This window comes from Chiloscyllium punctatum, chromosome 42 (assembly GCF_047496795.1).
Source record: "Chiloscyllium punctatum isolate Juve2018m chromosome 42, sChiPun1.3, whole genome shotgun sequence".
NCBI classification, from domain to species: Eukaryota; Metazoa; Chordata; class Chondrichthyes; order Orectolobiformes; family Hemiscylliidae; genus Chiloscyllium; species Chiloscyllium punctatum.
Window position 1 is genome coordinate 63,874,607 of NC_092780.1, and position 16,519 is coordinate 63,891,125.

The window sequence follows — 16,519 nt, forward strand, 5'->3', positions numbered from 1 at the left end:
TTTGTTATTGGGGCTTCTATTATTAGGGGATAGATAGTATCCCTTGTGAGCCGGATCGGGAGTCCCACATGGTGTGTTCCCTGCCTGGTGCCAGGGTACTGCACATCGCTGACCGGCTTGAAAGGATATTGGAGTGGGGGTGGGAGGATCCAGTTGTTGTGGTACATGTTGGGACTAACAACATGGTCAGCTCTCGCTCTCAATCGGAGTGAGAAGGACTGGGTAGTTGTTAGGGGGGGTCTTTAGCTTTCCAAATATTGACTGGGAATACTATCGTTCAAGTACTTTAGATGGGTCAGTTTTTGTCCAATGTGTGCAGGAGGATTTTGTGACAGAATATGTCAACAGGCCAAAAAGGGGCAAGGCCACAATAGATCTGGTATTGGGTAATGAACCCGGCCAGATGCTAGATTTGGAGATAGATGAGCACTCTGGTGATAGTGACCACAATTCGGTTATGTTTACTTTAGTGATGGAAAGGGATAAGTATATACCACAGGGCAAAAGTTGTAGATGTGGGAAAAACAATTATGATACAATTAGGCAAGATTTAGGATGCTTTGTATGGGAATGAAATGGCAGAGGATGGATACAATTGAAATGTGGAGCTTATTCAAGGAACAGCTACTACGTGTCCTTGATAGGTATGCACCTGTCAGGCAGGAAGGAAGTTGTTGAGCGTGGGAGCCAGAGTTTACTCGGGAAGTTGAATCTCTTGTCACGAGGAAGAAGAAGGCTAATGTTCAGATGAGACGTGAAGGCTCAGTTAGGGCGCTTGAGAGTTACAAGTGAGTGAGGAAGGACCTAAAGAGAGATCTAAGAAGAGCCAGGAGGGGGCAGGAGAAGTCATTGGTGGATAGGATCAAGGAAAACCCCATCATTTACTATAGGTTCATCAAGAATAAAAGAATGACCAGAGAAAGATTAGGGCCAGTCAAACATAATAGTGGGAGGTTGTGCATGGAGTCAGAGGAGAGAGGGGAAGCAGTAAATGAATACTTTTCATCAGTATTCACACCAGAAAAAGACAATGTTGTCGAAGAGAATACTGAGATACTGATTACTAAACTAGATGGGATTGAGGTGCATAAGGAAGAGGTGTTAGCAATTCTGGAAAGTGTAAAAGTAGCTAAGTCCCTTGGGCCAGATGGGATTTATCCGAGGATTCTCTAGGAAGCCAGGGAGGAGATAGGAGAGCCTCTGGCTTTGATCTTTACATCATCATTGTCTACAGGAATAGTGCCAGAAGACTGGAGGATAGAGTCATAGAGTCATAGAGATGTACAGCATGGAAACAGACCCTTCAGTCCAACTTGTCCACCCCAACCAGATATCCCAACCCAATCTAGTCCCACCTGACAGCACCCGGCCCATATCCCTCCAAACCCTTACTATTCATATACCCATCCAAATGCCTCTTAGATGTTGCAATTGTACCAGCCTCCACCACATCGTCTGGTAACTCATTCCATATGTGTAATACCCTCTGTGTTAAAAAGTTGCCTCTTAGGTCTCTTTTCGGTCTCTTTCCCCTCTCACCCTAAACCTCTGCCCCCTGGTTCTGGACTCACACATCCTGGGAAAAGACTTTGTCTATTTATCCTATCCATGCCCCTCATAATTTTATAAACCTCTATAAGGTCACCCCTCAGCCTCCGACGCTCCAGGGAAAACAGCCCCTGCCTGTTCAGCCCCTCCTTATCGCTCAAATCCTCCAAACCTGGCAACATCCTTGTAAATATTTTTGGAACCCTTTCAAGTTTCACAACATCGTTCCAATATGAAGGAGACCAGAATTTCATGCAATATTCCAACAGTGGCCTAACCAATGTCCTGTACAGCCGCAACATGACCTCTCAACTCTTGTACTCAATACTTTGACCAATAAAGGAAAGCATACCAAACACCTTCTTCACTATCCTATCTACCTGTGACTCCACTTTCAAGGAGCTATGAATCTGCACTCCCAGGTCTCTTTGTTCAGCAACTTTCCCTCGGACCTTCCCATTAAGTGTATAAGTGCTGCTAAGATTTGCTTTCCCAAAATGCAGCACCTTGCATTTATCTGAATTAAACTCCACCTGCCACTTCTCAGCCCACTGGCCCATCTGGTCCAGATCCTGTTGTAATCTGAGGTAACCCTCTTCGCTGTCCACTGTACCTCCAATTTTGGTGTCATCTGCAAACTTACTAACTGTGCCTCTTATGCTCACATCCAAATCATTTATGGAAATGACTAAAGGTAGAGGGCCCAGCACCGATCCTTGTGGCGCTCCACTGGTCACAGGCCTCCAGTCTGGAAAACAACCCTCCACCACCACCCTCTGTCTTCTACCTTTGAGTCAGTTCTGTATCCAAATGTCTAGTTCCCCCTTTATTCCATGAGATCTAACCTTGCTAATCAGTCTCCCATGGGGAACCTTGTCGAACGTCTTACTGAAGTCCACATAGATCACATCTACTGCTCTGTCCTCATCAATCTTCTTTGCTATTTCTTCAAAAATATGAAATGTTGTTCCCTTGTTTAAGCAGGGGAACAGAGACAACCCTGGTAATTATAAACCAGTGAGCCTTACTTCGGTTGTGGGTAAAGTGTTGAAAAGTTTATAAGGGAGAGGATTTATAAACTGCTAGAAATGAATAAGTTGATGAGGGATAGTCACATGATTTTGTGAAGGGTAGGTCCTGCCTCACAAACCTTATTGCGTTATTTGAGAAGGTGACCAAACAGGTTGATGAGGGTAAAGCAGTTGATGTGTTGTATATGGATTTCAGTCAGGTGTTTGATAAGGTTCCCCACGGTAGGCTATTGCACAGAATATGGAGGCATGGGATTGAGGTGATTTAGCGGTTTGGGACCGATGGGAAATGTTCATCCTGGAGTTCAGTTAGTAGTGAGGTACTGCAAGGATCTGTTTTGGGGCCACTGCCATTTGTCATTTTTATAAATGACCTGGAGCCATGTCATAGAAGGATGGGTTAGTAAATCTGCAGATGACACAAAGGTCAGTCGAGTTGTGGATAGTACTGAAGGATGTTGCAGGTTACTGAGGGACATAGATAAGCTGCAGAGATCGGCTGAGAGGTGGCAAATGGAGCTTAATGTGAAAAAGTGTAAGGTAATTCGCTTTGGAAGGAGTAACAGGAATGCAGAGGACTGGGCTAATGGTAAGATTCTTTGTCGTGTAGATTAGCAGCAAGATCTCAGTGTCCAGGCAGTCAGATCCCTGAATGTTGCCACCCAGGTTGAGAGGATCATGAAGAAGGCATACGGTGTGTGATCTTTTATGGGCAGAGGGATTGACGTTTGGAACCATGAGATCATGTTGCAGCTGTGCAAAACTCTGGTACGGCCACATTTGGAGTATTGCGCACAGTTCTGGTCACCGCATTATTGGAAGGATGTGGAAGCTTCGGAAAAGATTCAGAGGAGATTGACTAAGATGCTGCCTAGTCTGGAGGAAAGGTCTTATGAGAAAAGGCTGAGGGACTTGTGACCAGGCAGCATCCGAAGAGCAGGAAACTTGACATTTTGGGCAAAAGCCCTTCATCAGGAATGAAGGCAGGGAGCCTCCAGGGTGGAGAGATAAACGGGAGGGGGGGTGGGGGTGGGGAGAAGGTAGCAAAGAGTACAATAGGTGGATGGAGTAGCAATAGCACCCAACTCAGCACCGTCCTCATGACCTGTCCAACCTGCCAATCTTCCTTCCCATCGATCCGCTCCACCCTCCTCTCTGACCTATCACCTTCATCCCCACCCCCATCCACCTATTGTGCTCTTTGCTATCTCCTCTCCACCCCCACCCCCTCCCGTTTATCTCTCCACCCTGGAGGCTCCCTGCCTTCATTCCTGATGAAGGGCTTTTGCCCAAAACATTGAGTTTCCTGCTCCTTGATGCTGCCTGACCTGCTGTGTTTTTCCAGCACCACTCTAATCTAGACTCTGGTTTCCAGCATCTGCAGTCTTCACTTTTGCCTGAGGGACTTTGAGGCTGTTTTTGTTAGAGAGAAGAAGGTGAAGAGGTGACTTCATTGAGACATATAAGATAATCAGAGGGTTAGATAGTTTGGACAGTGAGAGTCTCTTTCCTCAGATGATGCGGGCTAGAATGAAGGGACATAGCTTTAAATTGAGGGGTGATAGATATCGGTGAGATGTCCAAGGTAGGTTCTATACTCAGATTAGTAGGGGCATGGAATGCACTGCCTGCAACAGTAGCCAAACTCGCCAACTTTAAGGGCATTTAAATGGTCATTCGATCGGTATGTGGACGAGAATGGAATAGTGTAGGATAGATGGGCATCAGATTGGTTCCACAGGTTGGCAAAACATCGAGGGCCGAAGGGCCTGGACTGCACTGGTAATGTTCTATCTTCTAACATAGATACAGTAAGTGGGCAAAGATCTGACAGATGGAATACAATATTGATAAATGTGCAGTCACCCATTTTGGGAGGAGGAACAGGAACAAGGATTATGAATTGAATGGTAATAAATTGCAGCATGCTGCTGTGCAGAGGGACCTGGGTGTCTTTGTCTGTGAATCACAGACGGTTGGTCTGCAGGTACAACAGGGAATTAGGAAGGCAAATGGAATTTTGTCCATCATTGCGAAAGGGATTGAGTTTAAAAGCAGGGAGGTTATGTTGTAGCTGTACAAGGTGCTGGTGAGGCCACCCCTGGAGTACTGTGTGCACTTTGGGTCTCCTTACTTGAGAAAGGATGTACTGGCACTGGGGTTGGTGTAGAGGGGGGTCACTAGTTTGATTCTGGAGTTGGGTGGGGGAGGAAGTTGTCTTATGAGGAGAGACTGAGTAAATTGGGATTATATTCATTGGAATTCAGAAGAATGCGGGGTATCTTAGGGAATGGTTAAGATAGAAGGGGAGAGGATGTTTCCACTGGCCGGTGAAACTAGGACAACAGGGTATTGCCTCAACAAGAGAGGGAGCAGAGTTCGGACTGAATTGAGAAGGAACCTCTTCACCCAGAGAGTGTTAATCTATGGAATTCCTTGCCCAGGGACGAAGTTGATGCTGGTTGAGTAAACTTTTTTAAAGCGAAGGTAGATCATGTTTTGAAAACCTGAAGGAATTAAGGGATACGGTGAGAGTGTGGGTAAGTGGTTCTGAATCCACGAATAGATCAGCCATGACCTTATTAAATGTTGGAGCAGGCTCGAAAGGCCGGACGGCCTACTCCTGCTCCTAGTGCTTCCATCCTTTATGTCCCAGATCAGTTCAGGTGGAGCCCGTCCAAATGGTGCAGTCCCATACTGTCCCAATGAAGACATCAATGCCCCACGAATGTGAATCCCTCTTTCCCACATCACTCCTTCACCCATGTGTTCACTTCCCTCATCTTCTCACGTCTTTAGCATTTTACACATTTTCTGGTAATAATTCAGCGATTACATTCCTTGAAGTGCTTTTTAAACAGATTTTGTTCCTAATTACTGAGATTCCCCAAACAGTACCTCTTGCCTGTTCCTGCCTATGTATTTAGTGTTAACAGACACCATGATATAGCACGGTGACTCCGTCGTACCTCACAGTGCTAGGATCCTGCATTCGATTCCAACCTTAGGGGTGTGGAGTTTGTACATTCTCCGTGTGTCTGCATGGGTCCCTCTGGGTGTTCTGGTTTCCTCCCACAGTCCAAAGATGCGAACGTGAGGTAGATTGGCAATGCTAATTTGCTCACTGTATCCCCGGATATGTAAGATGGTTGGATTAGCCTATGGGGATTGTGTGGTTACAGGAATGGGGTGAGTCTGTGAGTGATGCTCTTCTGAAGGTCAGTGTGGACTCAATGGGCTGAAGGGCCTGCTTACACACTCTGCATATTCTATGATTCTGTACAACAATGAAACCCTCCTGTTCCCTCACCAGTATCCTCTCTATTCCACTCGTGTTGTGCTTCACAGTGGCATCAGACACGCAGTCTCCCATCTGATTTTTTAATGATTCAGTGGCTTGGAAAGAATGTATTGTCCATCCTTTATTGCTGAGAGGGCTGTTAGGATTAAACCACAGTGCTGTGTGTCTGGACTCGCATGTAGATCAGAAACGGGAAGGATGGCAGTTTCCTTCCCGAAAGGAAGTTATTGAACTCTCAGGATATTATTTCCTGACAATCAGCAATGGGCAGCATTAGACCCTTAATTCCAGGGTTTTTAAACTGGATTTTGTTCACCATCTGTCACGAGGAGACTCAGACCCTGAAACTTGGAACATTACCTGGGTCGCGTGAGTAATCCTCCTTTGATAATACCACTGGGCCACTACCCCGCCTTATGTGTCACTCAAAGGATGCTATCTGTCCTCCTAATTAGAGTATTACCAACCATTATCACTTTCATTGGTGCTCTCCCAGTCCAATGTCTTGGTTAACAACAGGACACTGCACAGTTTGATGGTACACTCTGCAGAGCACTTCCTCGTCTGCAGCGGCCATCTCTAAAATGGTGAGGGATAGTGTGAGCAATGTTAGAAACAGTAACTCCATTACTTTCCAACACAGTTACGGGTATGAATAATTACTCATTCTTAGACCAGACTTGTCCTGTTGTAACGCCTGGTTGACAGTCAAATTAGTTCCCTGTTCTAAATATATTTCTACATCAGGGAATTAACCCAGCTGCTGCATTCTGTTTATTCAAACATTACATCAGAAAGAGTGCTGTAACCTCCAATCCTGAGAGAGACCATGCAGGTGATATAAAAAGAGATTATATCATATCAGAATATGATTTACATTGACACCCTGACACTTGAAGGAGTGTATCATTTCTGGTAGAAAATGCATCTTCCCATTGACACAGTCAGGAACATATTCTATCTGATCCTTGGTATAATTGGCCGTCCTGGTAAGTGACTATAACCGTTGGGGGTTCTGCATAATTCTGAGTGAGCTGGTTTCTGCCATTAAACTGTGATTGAGAACATCACTTGTTAATCTGATGGAACTGTTGGAAGGACAGCTCGTCAACAAAACATTTTCATTAATTCAAATATCCTCTGCTCTAAATATTCTGTATAAGCCTATATCAGAAAAGGAAAAGTTCAGTAATGACGAAAGGTTGAGGATGTTAGAACTGTTCTCTGTGAAGGGAAGGAGGCAGAGGTGAGATTTGATTGTGATTTCCAAAATCATGAGCCAGCTGTAAAGAACAGATATGAAGAAGCTGTTGTTGGTGACATCAAAAGAAAAATGAGAGGGGAACAATTTAATGTGTAATGTGGGTTATGATCGATTGAACATGTTTCCATTATATTTCCAGACATTTTACCCTAACTACTGGCCGTGTGAAAAATCTTGTCCTAAAAATCGAAGCGTTCAAAGGGGCAGGGGATCATTATTTGATTGAAATAGTGTGCCACATTCTGTAGAAGAAGCAGGGGATTGGTATCAGGGGAGGTTGCCCGTTTGAGTGGGCTGTGCAGACACAGCACTTCAATAGGAGGCTGTCACAGGATTGCAGAATTGGTACTGCACACGAGGAGACCATTCACCCCTCTATTAGCTGGAGAGGGTCATACATTGCCTGTGGTTTTACTCTTGCTCCAACCCTCCTTATTTCACAGCAGTTTTGGAAGATTATGTGAGTCATCACAGTGCAGTGTTTTGTCCTGTTGAATGTGAAAGGACACTGTGAGGGAGAGTAAGACTGGGATCATCTTTCAGTGTAGAATATCACTGATCGTGTGTCATCATCATTGTAAGGGCATGTCAACAAATGTCCATGGGTTCATGGCATTAACTGCCCACTAACAGTATCGGGAGTGAAGTAGAGTCCCTGGATTAGAACGCATCTCTGTGCCCTAGAGATAATTTATTAACTCCAGTAATTGGTATTGAATAATTATAGCCATTCTCCTCGTTCGTCGTACCTTCTCTGCAAGCTCAGTTTGATTTAGACCTATCTGGGATTGATTACTCATCCTTCCTGAACAAGGCCATGAAGTCCTTTCATTCGTGGGTAGACACAGCTTTACCACGTATCCTTATGTGGAAGCACATCGATAATCATCAGATTTAATGTTATAGCAGATACAAAAACATTGGGAAAATACTGATTAAATATTCAAGCCAATGAATTGCAGCACACAAACTGTTCATTCGGCCAAACTCTGCTCTGTCTATCTTGAAACCTCCTCCATGAATGGACTGTGTTCGTTGAAGGCTGAGGTGTGACCTGATGGAAGTATATATTATGAGAGACACCATTACAAATTATTTTGTGATTTTGTGTGAGGTGGATCGTCACTATATCGTCTCCAGGGTGGAAATGTCAAATGCTCGAGCACATAGTTTTACGCTGAAATGGTGGATCTCGAAAGGATCTGAGTGAACTAAATCACTTGTTTTTACAGAGAGGGTGCTCGGTGCCTGGAATGTGCTGCTGGGGAGGTGATAGAAATAGATAAGATAACAATGTTTAAGATGCATTTACATAGACACAGAGACAGACAGATGGCAGAGGGTTATGGAGCATGTGCAGACAGTTGGGATTTGTTCAGAATTGCACCGTGGTTGCCCATAGATCCAGTTCCTGTGATCTACTCTATTTCAATTTCAGACATACCTGTCATTGGCTTGAGGAGTTATTCAATGGACACAATCCACTTCAAGATTCCCAGCAATTTTTTTAAACGTCTCAGGCACGGTGTGATCATGATACCGAATACATGCTCCAAACGTCGATTAGTTTTATGAGGTGAAGACAAGTATTGCATAATATAATCAAGGTTTGCGCTGCCCAAACTCTGTGTTATTGTGAAATTTCATTCTGTTTATTGATCGTCCTCTCGCATTGAAAACTAGTTCTTGGAGCATACCTTCACAGGTATTGGAAGTTTAATCTTAAACATTAATTGTCTACACCCTTCTATCTGTTATGCACCAATCATCGTGCAATGTCTGAGAAAGCCGAGGGCCTGAAGCCTGACTGTGTTGTCCATAATTGGAAGGAAGGTTCCCTAATCCCAGAAATGATCCAAGAGGACGATGGTGATCCCATCCCATCCCAGGGAATTTGTTCAACCTCAGCAGGTGTCTCTCAGTGACCTGCCTTTGGTTTCTTCATCACACTGCAGCTCTGCCTCCTGGGAGCAGCTGATTGGATATCCCGTGTCAGATGTTTCAGACTGAGAGTTGAACACCTTGTAGCAATGTTGAGTTCATGTTTCAGAGTCAATAAATACTGCTCTGATCAGAGTTTGTGTGGCCTTCTAAACATTCATCAATTACTAAGAAATGGAATTGACTTTGATCAATAATTTCTAATCTCTTTTCCCTTTTCTCTCTCTTATAGTGAATTTAGTGGCTATTCTGATCTTGTCCAAGGGAAAATGCGGTGTTTCCACTTGTACCACACGCTATTTGGTGGCAATGGCAACGACAGATCTACTGTTCATTATACTTGAGATTATAATGTCCCGATTCAATAAGTACTTTTTCCCTCGGAATTTCCTGGACATTACCCCTGTTTGCTCTGTTCGCTCTGCCCTCCGCCGTGCGGTCACAGATTGCTCTGTCTGGTTTACTGTTGCCATTAGTTTTGACCCTTTTATTGCCATTTGTTGCTCGAAGCTGAGAACAAAATATTGCAATGAGAAAACTGCAGTTGTGGTTCTCGCAACTAGTGGCATTCTGCTCTCGCTGAAAAATATTCCAATCTACTTTAGATTTCGGCCTTATGAGATTTTCAACAATATACCCTGGGAATGTGTGAACATACGAGCTTATTCTCGTGATCCTGTATGGAGGGGATTTAGGCTATTTGAAAAGGTTCTAACCCCAATGCTCCCATTCATTTTAATTTTGCTGTTGAACACTCTAACTATCAGACACATTGTTGTAGCCAGTCGTGTTCGTAAAGTACTGATGGGTCAGAAACAGAGGCAGGATCACTCTGACACTGAGATGGAGAGCAGGAGGAAGGGGATGATTTTACTGTTCACCATATCTGGCAGCTTCATCATTCTGTGGCTGTGGTATCTCTTAGATTATTTTGGAGTTTCAAAGCATTTGTTAGATGATGACTCTGAATATAGGTTTGAAGAAATTTCATACATGCTTCGGGATTTAGGTTCCTGCACAAATACTATTATTTACGTAGTGACACTGTCCAAGTTTCGGGAGAAAATTAGGAACACGGTGAAAGTTCTTTTCTCCTGAGTTGTTCAATGGGACCTGCAGCAAAATCCATTGGGAGCAATGGGGGGCTAATGCTGATTGCTATAAACCGGAAAGAAAATGCCTGGAGGAGGAACTAGAAAAGTATAATTATTGACTGTGTGAGCAGTTACATTGGAATGGACAGTTGGAAATAAACTCACAGCATTAGCTGGATGTTGGAGAGAGCCCGTTATGAAATCTGACACCCGGGGCACCTCAAGTCAGTGAGGAGGAGAAAGATCAATAGGACAATCAAATACATTTAATCTTGTGACCTACAGGTATGAGAATGGTAGAGATTAGTCACGCAAAACATGGTGAGTGTCTTAAAAAAGCTAAGTTTTGAAGAAGTGATCAGAAAGAGTCCAGCAGGTGGGAATGACAGACCCTGCAGCACTGGGAGGGAATTCATGTGTACAGTCCATCCTCCAACTGCAATGTTTGACTTGTCAGCTCCTCATCTCTATTCAGAAAGAACAACATATTCTTGCAAAAGCAAATTCTGCTCGCTATCAGAGAGCCTCTTGGGACAATTCTTGTTATCACCATTGTTAGTATCATTCTTACGACCATTATTATGATCATAATTACCACAGTTATGACTGTCATCATTCCTATCATTATCGGTATCATTTGTGTGTCATTGGCAGAATTCTAGGCCCTAAACCCATCATGTTGGGACAATATTCATATATTGCGTGCAGTTCAGTGTTATGGAGTTGAAGGTATGTACTGTACCTTTAAGAGAGAGTGACATTTGCTTGGCAGTCAGAATGCACAGTGAACTGTCATGTAACTGACGAGCAGTCTCAGTGTATTAGAAATTTGAAAATATGTAACATTTGGCTGTGAAATGGATAATTCAGTTGTTTTGACCACTATTTGAACTTAACAAATCAGTTTAAATTATGCTCCAGGAAACTAAAACTCAATCCAATTTGCATGTTACTGTTTTAACACCAGTCAATGATGTTTGGGCCATAAATAAGTGGCATTTTGAAAGTTAGTCAGAGAGAGAGAGAGGACCAATGGCTATTGAGAGACTGCCTGAAAAACACATTATATCAAAGATACCTCTTTCATATGAAATACCTTTGCAGCAGAAAACTGAAGACGACCCAGGGGTGATCTACAAACAGAGGAAGACCGACACTGGAGACCACAGCTGCTGTCTGGATTTGAAAATTAATTTCTTGTGATTTTAACAGGTGGTGTTATTGGATCAGTATTTTATTATAGGATGGGAGGTAAATAACAAGTCTTTAATGGGAAGGAGGTGCAGAGTTGGAAATAGTTGTTGGTTAATGTTCTTTTTAGAGTCAAAGAATAGAATGGAAAAGATTTTTCTTTCAGTTGTGGAGTTTGGGGAGTTCTCTGACTCTCCCCCTTTAACGAATTGGGATTCTTAGATTACTTACAGTGTGGAAACAGGCCCTTCGGCCCAACAGTCCGCACTGACCCACCGAAGCGTAACCCACCCAGACCCATTCCCCTACATTTACCCCTACACCTAACACTATGGGCAATTTAGCATGGCCAATTCACCTAACCTGCACATTTTTGGATTGTGGGAGGAAACCGGAGCACCTGAGGAAAACCACACAACACGGGGTGAATGTGCAAACTCCACACAGAGAGTCGCCTGAGGTGGGAATTGAACCTGGGTCTCGGGCGCTGTGAGGCAGCAGTGCGAGGTGAGCTTTTCTGAGCATCGATTTGAATTGGCAGGAGGGTTTCCCACCATGTCATATCGGTTTTGGGGATCTGGTCCATGATTTGGAGAGGTTTAGCGAGATCCAGTCTGAGATTTGGATGGATTTGAACAGATTTGGAGTAAAAGATCCCATCAGATTAAATGTCCGAGGTCTTTAAATAAAATGTGGGTGAAACAATTAGTTTAATGTCAGTTACTTGTGGCTGGTTAAATTAAAAGTGAGAGAAATGACTCTTAAAATTACTAAAGAGGTTCTGGGTTTGATTCCCAAATTTGCCAAGAAAGTTTCGAGTGAAAGAAAAAAAGACCTTACTTTTCAAATGAGCAAAGAGCTTAGAATTAGGTTTAACAAAGACAAAAGTAAAGCTGGAATTGAGAGTTTGTTACTCAAGCACGTAGGTGTGTCAGAGAAATAGACAAGTGCAGTACAGTTAGAAAAACCTAACGCACAATTGAAGAAAATGTAGTTCGACAATAAACAAAGGGAGAGAGAGAAAGAGAAGAAAGAGGGACAGAGTAAAAAGAGAGAGGAAAGGAAGAGAGACAGGAAAAAAGGTGAGAAGTTCTTCGCAGAGCAAAGAGAGAGAAGAAAGTGAGAAAGAAAACAGAAAGAAAAGAAAGAGAAAGGGAGAGAGAATTTGAACTTCAGAAGTTGTGACTTCGTCGGGAAAGTCAAGTGAACAGGATGGAGGTGAAATGAGGAGGTCGTGATATATATAAATATGTTAAAACTCTGTCACATTTTGATGAGAATGGTGTCGATGTTTCCTTCATTTCATTTGAAAAGTTGGCTCGGCAGATGGAGTGGTCAGCGGACTTGTGGGTAATGCTGGTTCAGACTGAGCTGGTCGGCAGAGCGAGTGAGGCACTTGCAGCACGGTCAGCTGAGGGGTCAAGAGATTATACAGATGTCAAACAAGCTGTTTTGAATGCTTAAGAATTGGTACCAGAAGCAAATACACAGTGATTCAGGAACACAAAGAAAGAACCAGGTCTGACCTATATTGACTTCGAAAGCAATAAACATGGTAATTTTTGAAAATAGATGAGACTTATGAGGCTGTAAGAGAGATTATTCAGCAAGATCAGTTTAAAAGCTCCCTCCTGAGTTAATAAGAATTCACGTGGATGAACAGAAAGTTCAACAATTGAGGACAGCAGCAGAGATGGCGGATGAATATACATTGGTGCATAAGGCAATGTTTAGCTTCCAGCAAGAATTCCATCTGTGAGGGTGAGAAATTGGGAGAAGGGGAGGTCCTACACTCCAACACGCAGAGTAGAGAACACTGGGAATCGTTTACCACCGGTTAATAAAGAAGCCCAAGAGGGTGGAAAGGAGGTGAAAGGCCTCATGTGTTTCCACTGTGGTAACGTGGGACATAGCCAGTCACAGTGCTGGTCGGTAAAGAAAGGCATTGTGGGAAAAGAGGCTAAGGCAGTGGCATTAGTGAAAGGAGTAAAGGAAACTCAAAACAATTGAGGAGTGCAGGAGAGTGCACAGCCTACGCAGGGGGCTGGGTATGGCGGTTGTACCTGATCTCTATAAAGGATTCACCTCAGTGGGTAAAGATTACTCAGGAAGATCGGGGGAGAAAGGAAAGAAGTTATAATTTTGAGAGATACAGGATTTAACCAGTCCCTAATATGAAGAGATGAACTTATTTGCACTCTGTCTGACCTGTTACCCAACAGAATGCTAAGTAGTGGTATAGATGGACAGAAATTTAGCGTTTGTTGTGGAAGAATCACTCAATGTTGTATTTAAAAAATTACCAGGAAATGCAGAAAATCCTTCATGAAATTAAACTTTAATCTTGCAAAATCAAAGATGTGGGAGCCAGCAAAATGTTTTCCTGACTTCCCCCAATCTGTTGGATCTCCTACAATTCATACAGTTATCCTTCCCATGCCTGTGTGAGAGCATTACCATCCCCAATCACACTGGCTTGCTTCACCTTTCTAACCTGATCATGGTCTGCCACACTCGTTCCCTCCATCACATTGAACCGATCACATTCTAACACCATCACCTTCAGCGTGAGCTCATCTCCCAGGGATTTAACTAACCGATCACAATGCACTACCATTATCTGTTACTGGAGCCCTGGAACATGGTCCCGGGCATACATTGTAACACTAAGTAACTACATAACTGCCAGAATAATGTCCATACCTTCCCCTATGTAAGATCAGGTTGGAGTGCCAACTCTAGACTGGGCAAGTTACAGTGGGAGTGATTGACAGAGCGTCAGTTCCAGGAATCCAGTTTGTTTTTGGGAACAATGTAGTAGGATCCAGGGTGGGAGTGAGATTCCTTGTTGTAGAGAAACCCAAGGAAGACCAGGGAACTGAGGAATTACAAGAAAAACATCCTGGAATTTTCCCAGACTGTGAAGTAACAATATCCCACTGTCATAAGTCACAGCACGAAGCAGAAACTAAAGAGCAAGATGAAGGAGTTGAGGTTCAGTTCGCAGACCCCCTGTTTGATGTAACGGTGCAGGACAAACCTGAACAGACAGAGGGTCAGGCAGAAGTGTTTGGTCCTGAAAGGCTAATGGACCTACAGCAGAAAGACAAGGCAATAAAAGATGAGGCACACTCCGAAAAGGAGGCAGAGACTATTCCTGAGGGTAATTATCTTAAAGATGAAAATGGAGACCACGGCAGGTTAGTGTCGAGGAGGAATGGGCCGACGTGCACCAGATTGTGTTGTCAGGAGCATACAGACAGGAAGTGACATGGGTGGGGGGGAGGGGGGGGAGGGGTAGCACATGAATGACAAGGAGGAGGTCACCCAGGTGTATGGGAGACTCAGGCTCAGGTACAAAACCATTTCTATTGGCCTGGAATGCACAAGGATGTGGGTAACTTTTGCTGTACGTGTCATACATGGCAAATGGGAGGGAAGCCACAAGCGGGAATAAACCCAGCGACTTTGTTGCCATTTCCCCCATCCCGAAGACCCTTTCACCCGGGTTATGGTGGATTGTGTAGGTCCCCTCCTGAGAACTAGATGAGGGAACCAGTACTTGCTCACCGTAATGGATGTGTGCACCAGATTTCCGGAGGCAATTCCATTATGGAGTATGAACATAAAAAGGGTGGGAGAGGAGTTAGGAGCTTTCTTTGTGCAGTATGGATGACCCAGAGAGATTCAGTCAGACCAAGGGGCTGATCCACAAGCCCAACGATCCTGCCTGACCTGTCGTCTTGGCACCGACCTCGACTCCATCCTCTCCCCCTTAGTTCAGGCACTTCCCACTGACATCCGTGATTCCAACCATGTCCTTATTCTCTCCAGCAGCTTCCTGTTCCCCGGCCCCCAGTGCTTTATCTCCATTATGGACGTACAGTCCGTCCATGCATCCAGACCCCACACGGAAGAGCTACAATTCCTCTGCTTTTTCCTCCCCAACAAACCCATCCAGTCCCCCTCCACCATGACCCTCCTCCACCTCGCTGAACTGGTCCCCACCCTCAAAACCCTTTCCTTCACCTCCTCCCATTGCCTTCAAATCAAGGGAGTGGCCATGGGCACCTGAATGGGCCCCGCCTACACCTGCCTCTTTGTTGGTGATATCGAACAGTTCCTCTTCAGTACCTACACAGGCACTGTGCCCCAACTCTTCCACCGTTACATCGGTGACTGCATCGGTGCAGTGTCCTGTACCCAGGCTGAACCGGAGCAGCTCATCGACTTCACCCACACCTTCCACCCCACCCTCAAACTCACTCGGTCCATCTCAGACACCTCCCTCCCCTTTCTTCACCTCACCATTTCCATCTTCCGTGACAGACTCCGGTGACAAACCCACAGACTCCCATAACTACCTGGAGTACTGCCCCCTCCCACCCAGTGTCCTCCATCCCATTCTCCAAATTCCTCTGTGTCTGCAGCACGTGCTCGGACGAGGAGACATTCCACACGTGAGTATCCCAGATATCCCCATATTTTGAACACAGTGATTTTCCTCCCTCCGTTATCCAGACAGTGCCCCTCCAAACCATCTCCATTCCCTGTCCCACTGGTCCAAACACCCCCTAGTGCAATAAAGACAGAGTCCCCCTTGTCCTCACCCACCATCCCACCAATCTCCACATCCAACGTATTATCCTTAAACAGTTCCGCCAACTCCACCTAGACCCCACCACCAAGCACATCTTCCCCTCCCCCACCCCTCTCTGCCTTCCACAAGGACCACTCACTTCAACAATCCTTGGTTTGTGCCCACTCTCCCCACCGACCCCCCCCCCCCCCCCCGAACCCCCAGGTAACTTCTCCTGCAATAGGAAAAAGATGCCAAACCAGTTGGCACACCATCCCCCTCACCTCCACCCAGGGCCACAAACACTCCTTCCAGGTGAGACAGAGAGTCACCTGCCTCTCTTCCAGACTGGTTTACTGCATCAGGTGCTCCCGATGTGGTCCTCTCTACATCGGGGTGACTGAATGTAAACTTAGGCATTCTGTTCACCGAGCATCACAGCCGGGCCCACAGGGGCCAACCGGACCCCCCAGTCACCACCATTTCAATTCCCCCAACCACTCCCTTTTGAACATGACCTCTTCCATTGCCACAATGAACCACGACGCAAACTGGAGGAACAACACCTCA